This window comes from Pygoscelis adeliae, unplaced genomic scaffold, assembly GCF_000699105.1.
Source record: "Pygoscelis adeliae isolate BGI_AS28 unplaced genomic scaffold, ASM69910v1 Scaffold57, whole genome shotgun sequence".
NCBI classification, from domain to species: domain Eukaryota; kingdom Metazoa; phylum Chordata; class Aves; order Sphenisciformes; family Spheniscidae; genus Pygoscelis; species Pygoscelis adeliae.
In genome coordinates this window covers 10,418,068-10,427,771 of record NW_008825615.1, presented here as the reverse complement: position 1 = coordinate 10,427,771, position 9,704 = coordinate 10,418,068, and positions in this window count along the sequence as shown.

The window sequence follows — 9,704 nt, the reverse complement described above, 5'->3', positions numbered from 1 at the left end:
GCACTCCATTGACTTAAAAGGAGCCTGGGTGATGGATTTAAATGTAGAACATCTGTCTGACACAAATTAAGTGACATTAATTCCACCTTAACTATATAAGCTATTATTCTGATAAACATATAGAAACATTGAAGTTTGATTAAAAATAAAAAAGCAAGTGAAGAACTTTTCCATGAGTCACATAGTCAACCTATTTTTAGTCAGTAGTCTTACCCTTGTATAGTAACAGACAGCTTACCCCCACAGAAGCTATATATTCCCAGATGAGTGTAGTACATCTGGAAATGATCCCTTTGAATCTGGTTAGTACCTCCCTTTAGCTAAATCTGAGAACCACAGGGCTTAAATTAACACCTAGTGTTTCTACAGCTAAACTGGCAGACCTACATTTAAGATGAATTTTATTCTTATCTGTAACATTCTCTTGTATATACTGCTTTTAAAAGCCATGGTTAGGTGTAAACTCTGCAACAAGAAGTTGACTAAAGGTCTGTGTGTGGCTGTTAAAAGATGCCTTCTTATACTATCATATCTTATTTTTATGGTAGGACCTGCATACTCATGTACAGTTTTTCTGCAGGTACAAAACAGCCTCTAAAACCACGTTGTAAGTAGACCTAAAAATAACTGTAGACAGGAAAGAGGCCCTGGAGAAATCTGAAACAGACATGAAATAGGAACAAAGTAAATGGCACTTGCTGTTCCCCCATGGATGTTTACCAAAAAAGACAGCAGCTGCCATTTTCATCACCCAGATCTGATTTAATCAGATCAATATACAACTGTCCTGGAGTTCACAGTAAGCATAATGCTGTGAATCTCCCCCATCTTAATTCTTACTCTTAAGATTTTCTTATTAAAGCCAAAGTATGCCTCAAGAGAGAAATTTCTTGAATGTTTCTATGGACAATGGTGAATTTTCAGTATTAAAGATGAACCAGAAGTTCAGGCCTTCTGATCAGTCCCACTGATCCTAAATCCATATCCATAAGTGCCCTGTGGTGGTACATTTTCTCTTGTCAGTCTCCTGTTTTCTTGACAGCTGCAGTGATTTGCTTTCAGTGGGAGTATGTTAGCATTTAACCAGTAATTTGATGTCATCTGAGGATTCTCTGATAGGAAAAAAGTCTTTCCTTTTGTACTGCACTAACATAATGGGGAAAAGTGCCCAGGAAAGTGCCCAGGTTCTAACCCACAAATGGTGACTTTCTGTATTGCTTCCAAAACGTAAGGTAGCTTTCTGTATTGTCAGGTGTACAGGCTATCTTCTGATTTTGTTGTTGTTGTTGATTTGCTGTTTCTTTTTTTTCCTCTTTCTTATGTTTTATGTTTGAAACAGGAATCCCGTGTCTTCATATGCTCTTTTTGTTAGAGAATCCTGCTCAGATCAGACGACTAAAAACAGTTCTGTCACACAAACCTTTAACTTGTGCTGCCACACTCTCTCTTCTCTACTCTGCTCAGCAAAGACAGGAGGTAGTTGGTGTTAAGTGGCCTCTCTCTCTCTAGTAAGTGTACCTTTGATGGTAAGGACAGAGTCACAGCTCGTGTTACAGCCCTTCATAACCCATCATACTTGGGTTCTCTGAAGACCTTAAGTAGAGCTGCCGATAAAGGGACCGGATTGATGATTTCATATGCTGGTGGCTCAGCTGGTGTTCAGTTGGACAGCCTCATCTGACTTGGCTTCACAGAAGAACCCATAATCTGATAATCATAATGTAGAAAATAAACAGTAATAATAATAATTAAAAGAAAAACCAGCCCCACAAAGACAACTTGAGGCATTCAGATATATTGTAAAGAACTACAAAACTGTAAATCCTTTCTTCATGCCTTTGTCTTACTGTTCGTTGTGAAATGTAAATTTATGGAGCTGTGGAATGGCTTATCGAAGATTCTACACAACCGTGTAAAGAATATAATTGTGTGAATGGTTCAGTTATTTTGAAGCCTGGATTAATAGTGGGGAAATAATTAGTTCTGGACATAAACTAGAAAAGAAAGCATAAACACTCTGTCATTTTAATCACCAATTTTATAATTTTGAATTTAATAAATGGTGTCAAATTAAGAAAGTTGCCCTATATGAGAAAACACAAGTTTGGGGGATGTTATCATACACCTGAGATATACTGCTCTTGTTTAACATTTTACAAGCCATTTTTATTATCCTCTCACACAACATCAGAACAAATCTGCATCTGTTAAGGTGAATTTTATTTGTCATTCTTGAGTCTAACTATTCCCTTGTTCTTTTCTTGTATTGAAAAAATGATACATTACAGAACACATGGCAAATACTTATTAAGATTTATTTTATTTTTTATTACCTTTGCAACATTTGCTTTTTAGTTCTGGTTATAAAACCTCAAATCTTCTTCAGTTTGGAACTTGACATCTACCGATAAAAGAGCAAAATGAAATACAAGCTAGCAAAGAATAAGGTTTATGTTAGCTTATGCTTTCTGCGAAATCATACAACAGCAAATATTCAAGACACCACAGAATTTCCAGGCTGTATAATTCAATTGTAATCATTCTGAAGCGATAGACAGAGAAACTGGCTGATCTATATGTATGCAGGAATATACAGTAGCTTTTGAAGAAAAGAATATACACAGAAACGAACATTCTGATCATAAGCAGACAATTATATGTTAACATATACATTTCAATGTACATTTCAAAACTTGATTACTTTTGATTTTCAGAACTGTTTGCTTAAACTGTAGTCTACAGCAGATATGGAAACTATCTAATATGCCCCAGAGAAGTATGATATGATGTGGATATTCATATACTCTGGTGTGGGCTAGTTTAGTCCTCTGGCTAAAGAAAAAAAGAAATAATGTGAGTTCAGAAGTATAAATGCCTTATACAGTCAATATAGAGAGATTGGCATCTGCAAATGGCCAAATAAAAGAATTTGCTTCTGAAGAGATTTCCAGATTGAAGCTGCCAAAATTAGAAGCCACTATAAAACTTGTATGCTTCTCATTTTATAATACTGGGATAATTTTATATTTTTTTGTCACAAGGTTCACAGAGGTGTTTTTTGGTGTTTTCTTCTTTTCTAAGTGTCAACATTTGACACTCAGGACTTCTGGAAGTAACACATTGTGTTGACGTTAGTGTTGACTTCATTAGTGTTGCAATGAGTAAGCCAGATAACAAAGTACCTGACTAATCTTCCAATCTTTAACCACTCTTTCAGTAAAGACATTTTTCCTCATGTCCAATCTAAACCTCCCTTGGCACAACTTGAGGCCATTTGTTCTCGTCCTATCAGTAGTTACTTGGGAGAAGAGACCAACACCCACCTCGCTACAAACTCCTTTCAGGTAGTTGTAGAGCGTGATGAGGTCTCCCCTCAGCCTCCTCTTCTCCAGGCTAAACAACCCCAGCTCCCTCAGCCGCTCCTCATAAGACTTGTTCTCCAAACCCCTCACCAGCCCCGTTGCCCTTCTCTGGACACGCTTCAACATCTCAACGTCCTTCTTATAGTGAGGGGCCCAAAACTGAACACAGTATTCGAGGTGCGGCCTCACCAGTGCCGAGTACAGGGGCACCATCACTTCCCTACTCCTGCTGGCCACACTAGTTCTGATACAGGCCAGGATGCCATTGGCCTTTATTTAGCGTATCAAAGAAGATTAAGGAAAGACCTGATCACAGTCTATATAAATCAGCATGTGAACAAAACCTGCAGAGCAAACTCTCCCACATAACAGGGCAGGGAACGACCATCACCTGCATTGGATGGACAACCAGATTGCCTGACAGGAACTGTCCCTTTTTGGCCTCCCAATCCATGTAAAAATACAGCCCATTTTTTTGTGCTCCTTAAGATTCAAAGCCTGAGGCTGAAATTGGACAGCTTCAGGACATAAGTAACAGGAAAATTTTACTGGGGAGGGCAAGTAGTTGCTGGAGCAGCAGAACTATGGATGTGATGGAGTCAAGAACATGAGCACTGTCCTGCAGGTTGGACCTTGGCCATCCTTGTCCCCAAGCTCTGCTCTGACAGCAGCAAGGGGAGATGCTCTCTGCGGGGGCAGCAAACTGGGCCGCTCTCTGTTGTCCATCCTCCCACACCCCCCAGCACCCACCACCACTGCACCAGGGATGTCAGCAGGTTGGCCCTGATGACTCCTCTTTGGACTAGTCTCTGTCAGGGGTGATTTTAAATTGATCGGATGCATTTCTAAATAGATAAAAGTGGAACAGAGGAATGGACTTCATTACACAAGAGACTGGACCGTGTGATCACAGTCACCCCTACCTACCCTCATCAGCAGTGAAAAACACAGCCTTGAGGTAAGTGTTCCTCAGTGACACTGCAAAGTGGTTCCACGCAGCTCCCGGGCAGAAGTGAACACAGCAATGTTCTTATACAGCTCACACACAAACCGCTCCATAATCTTCCACGGCACTGAGGTCAGGCTGACAGGCCTGTAGTTCCCCGGATCCTCCTTCCGGCCCTTCTTGTAGATGGGCGTCACATTGGCAAGCCTCCAGTCGTCTGGGACCTCCCCCGTTAACCAGGACTGCTGATAGATGAGGGAGAGTGGCTTGGCAAGCTCCTCCGCCAGCTTCCACAGCACTCTCGGGTGGATCCCATCTGGCCCCATAGACTTGTGAGAATCCAGGTGGCGTAGCAGGTCGTTAACTGTTTCCTGTTGGAGTATGGGGGGTTTATCCTGCTCGCCGTCCCTGTCTTCCAGCTCAGGGGGCTGAGTACCCTGAGGATAACTGGTCTGCCTGCTAAAGACTGAGGCAAAGAAGGCATTGAGTACATCAGCCTTTTCCTCATCCTCAGTGACAATGTTCCCCCCCGCATCCAATAAAGGATGGAGATTCTCCTTGGCTCTCTTCTTGTCATTAATATATTTGTAAAAGCATTTTTTGTTGTCTTATCGACAGCGTCCAGATTGCGTTCTAGCTGGGCTTTTGCCTTTCTCATTTCCTCTCTGCATGACCTAACGAGATCCCTGTACTCTTCTTGAGTCGCCTGCCCCTTCTCCCACAGTTGGTAAACTCTGCAAGTTATTATGCCTGCAAATTATCATGAGCAGGAAATGGAAACTGCTTCCCAAAATCAAGCTCCAAGGAAAACAAGGAGTATGGAATTTTCGTAACTGCTTTTCAGAATTGTATGTCTTCATTGTTTAACTAGTCCACAACAGTCAGAAAGCTATCTGTGAGAATCAAAATACTCACCAAGAACTTAAACACTGTCAAAGTGTCTCAAATACTGAAGTTACTCAAAACATAGCACTGAAAAAAAGAAAGAAAAGCTACGATTCTACCAGAAACTACAGAACATTTTAAGCATTAGAAACAGGAGGAATTGAAATTCTGATGCCTCATTCTTTTTTAGGTAGAACTTAATGAGAACAGAAAATAGCACAACATTAATCCATTCTTGTGACAAACCTTGCAACATAAATGGGAACTGGTACAAACCGATCTGTCCTTGTTATTGTCTTCTTGTAATGCCACGATCCTCTGTAGTTACCTGAGTGCAAAGTCATAGGAACTATTAGCTTTCAAATCAAATTGTACTGTTGGCAGCGGGTCCAGTTAACTGAAACTGCGGTTTCTATTTCACTAAAAATAGGCAAATAATGAGATACAATGTGCTGAGCCATTTAAATTCAGTCAACAGTAATGGATAGTTCATAGTTAAGTAAAGGGCTGACTTTAACTTTTGGGTATCTTTTGATTTCAGGGCTGATTTTTCCACAGAGTTTGTTTGTATGTCACTACATAAGTGAAAGCTTTGGGTTAATTATATGCTTTTGTATTTAAGTACAAAGAAACTCTGAATGACACTATTTATGCTAATCCAGTTGTGTGGGATGTAGTGAACATTTAAAAATAAACTATGTGGCTATATATCAGAGGATTGGAAATTCAAGGTTATTTCAATACATTCAATAAGAATGTTTCTGCTTAAACACTACCTTAAGAGAGGCCATGCTGATAAGCTCAAGGCATGTCTCTGAAGTATTTCAGTTGATTAGATCTACCCAGGGTTGCTTCCTCATCTACCACAGTTTCTAATGTCTTTCTGATGTTAGAAAAAAGGTTAAATATTTATCTCTGACTCTTTGCCTCTTCTGAAGCAAAGGGAATCCCATTTTGCAAAATTACCTTCTTTTTGAAAAGTTAAGATTACTAAGAAATATTAGCCAAAATTTTAATTTTCACCTTCTTGATGAATAAAGAGCAAAAATCTAAATGTGTTTTTTTATTATTTTCAGAGAAGTTTAGCACAGCATTAGGAGAGGATATATTAAGAGAAATATACCTGTAAAAATGAAATATCAGGTATACCTCAACGATTTCTTAATTCACACATTTCTCAAAAGTGGCAAACTTGTGGGGTTCCTCATTTGAAATGTATTAAAAGCATTTTTTTTAAAAAAAATAGGGGTCATCTTGTTTTTCCCTCCCTTATTAATCTATATGTAATACCTCTCCAGCATTGAGATACACCACATCAATGGGCAGATTTTTCAAAAAAACTCTTGATTTCCCAAAGCAATTCAAATTTAGCTGAGATTAAATACGATAAACAAAATACAATGTCTGAAAAAGTAGAATTAAGAGGAAAAAAAAGAAACTAGTACAAGCTATTTCAAATAGTTATAGTGTGTACTATGCAGAAATGAGAAATTTATCAAGCAGAGGTTGATCCTGAGAAAATGTTGAGCTGGTTTCAGGTAATAAAGAATGAAAAGAAGTGTAAAAGAATTAAAACCACTTACCATTGTGTATGGATAACAACTAATTAGCTTTATTTAGTGCTTAAGTACCTGGGTAGTGTTATTTGGAAAGATTATGATTTTGTTTGATGAATGTATTTGTGCTGATCTAAATTCTTTAATTCTGTGGAACTTTTAGTTTGGTATTATGTCTGCTTAAAAACTAAAAATCAATAAACAAAATATAAAACTTTACTATCTTAAAATTCAAATGTTTATTTAAAAATGGACAGGCCAGTTCTTACTGGCTACATTTGTGTTACTGGATCTAAAAGCACTTTCCTGCTCTGGCTTCAGGTATATGACTTGGTTTTATCAAGGTGAATCAAGGTGTATCCTCCACCCCCCACAGCCCCCTGCCCCATGTTCCCATCAATGGAAACTATGATGTACAGGCTGAAAAAATACATTATTTTTGAAAATCAGATTCTTCTACTGATACTGAAGTTAAATGCCCAATCAGTAAAGCATTTTAAGAATTTTGTTATTAAAGTTCAGAGACAGACCTTTTAGCAAGCATGCTGGGACTCTTACCATGTTTGGGTAAAATATCTCTTTGAATGCATCAAGCATTCTCTTTTAAGAAACATCCCCTTGCCATTTTCCTGACTTTCCTATGATCCACAGAACTGCAGTATTTAAATTAAACCTACATATTTTAAAATCCACATATTTAAAATCCACCTATTTTGTCCATTTTCAGTTCTTGTATGCTTAGTCTTCTCTCATAAAGTGATTCTCAATTAATTGGAATTTATGCATAGCTGGAGGTTTTTAGTGACTCCCTGCTAACTCACATAACTTGCTTTTTCAAATTTTAGCTTTACATTGCTATCCTATTTCAAAAAATAGTGAATTTGATGAGGCCAAAGACTCTATTTTTTTCTTCTGGGCTGGGTTTTGTCCCTCAAATTTGTAATTCCCTTCCAGCTAAGCTTCAAATGCACTCTTGACCTGAAACATAAATAAAATTGTCTGCACTTTTCCAGACACATTAATCCTACTGTAGTAATTGTGTGTGCGTATATTGTTATAGAGACACTCACAGACTCATGGACAAAGTGTTTGTTAAAAAGCAAAACTAATTTATTGGGAACTTGGCAAAGGATAACACTCACATGGGAAATCAAGTCTCTTGAACAGCATGGTCAGTTGCTGTCTGATGGCAATGGGAGTCTCCACTGCAATGATCATTGCAGTGGCATCTTAGAATCGTAGAATCATAGAATAGTTTGGATTGGAAGGGACCTTTAACGGTCATCTAGTCCAACCCCCCTGCCGTGGGCAGGGACATCTTCAACTAGATCAGGTTGCTCAGAGCCCCCTCCAACCTGACCTTGAAGGTTTCCAGGGATGGGGCATCCACCACCTCTCGGGGCAGCCTGTTCCAGTGTTTCACCACCCTCAGTGTAAAAAATTTCTTCCTTGTATCTAGCCTAAATCTACCGCCCTTTAGTTTAAAGCCATTCCCCTTTGTCCTGTCACAACAGGCCCTGGATCTTCAGCTGGATTGGATGAGATTCCAGCTGCTCCATGGTCCTACGTGAGCACTCCAGCATATGAATAATCCACTGCTATTTATTACCTTAACTACACACAAAACATCTCTCAAATATCTCAACTATGTACAAAATACTGTCCTATGTGACTGTTTTTGCATCTGCATGAGCAGTTTTCTATTGTCTCTTTATGAATGTTTTGTCTATGTATAGTTTGGTCAGTTCTGCAGCAGGAACTGCCTGGAGGTCTTTGGGAGACTTCACATGGGATATTAATCAGCACGTTTAAGGATAACGTTTGGACAAGGCACAGCAGGATCTTGCTGGGGGAATTGCTAGAACTGTCCAAAATTCCCACCTGGACAGCTTCTGTAAAAATCAGGCAGCTGCCTGATGGTGAAGGTGTCTAGTGGTACAGTCAGTCAGCTGGTTAAAAGTAGGTCCTTTGTCTCAAACCAGTTATCTCACGTATGCAGATGGCTGGCTGGGGAATTCCTGGACCACCCAGGAAATTAATGTCACAGCCCTGATGCCCAGCCACACTACAGTTATAACTAAAAGGCAGACTGGAATTTCAACTTGTAACTCACTAATAACTAAGATTCGTAGCATTTGCCACATAATAGATCAATGAAAATGCTTTGGCATATGTAAGGTTAAAAAATAAATACAGAAATCAAAGGAAAACATGATTGAAGTAAGAATAGAGCATGATTATGGTTTTTTGGTTTTTTTATTCTGTAGAAGAGTAGGATTTCCTTATCACTGGCAAGCAGGGTCAGTATATATATGTAAGTGCAGAAAATCTCAAAACATGCATGCAGATTTGAACAGCACTTCCAGTTCTTTCTATCTTGTATTATAAAACTGCACTCACAGAAAATCTTTTGTGTAGGTTAACATTCGTCTTCACCCTTGTCATGATGGATTTATTTTTTTTCATGTTTTTTGGCATCTGACCACAAAATACAGCATATATGATGCATTGCAAAAGAACAGTCTTTGGGAGGATGGAAATGGACAACTAAGCATTTCTTAGTACTAAAAGTAAGAAAATTGTTTCTTACTTTTTGACTGTTCTACTGAGATTTGTTTTTGCTGACATATTTTTACATTTATTTCTTCTGTAACAGAGAAAAGATCAAGGCTACAGGAGCAGCGTCTTATTGCATTTATTTATATTATTATGCATGCAATATAGTGAGCACTTAACAATTAATTGTTTAAGATCTAATAAAACTGAGCCCTGTTGTATTGGTTGAGTCCAATTTGCTGATTTTTTTTCTTTCCTTAATTTGTTTTGTTTCTGGCTTTTATTTATTTCCTTGCCATACATTCTTGTCTGCTTAGAGATTTGTGTGGATAAAATAAAAACCTGGTTTGCTGTCATTGGTTTATTCTGATTCAATCCTGTCCAGAACCATGGAAAATC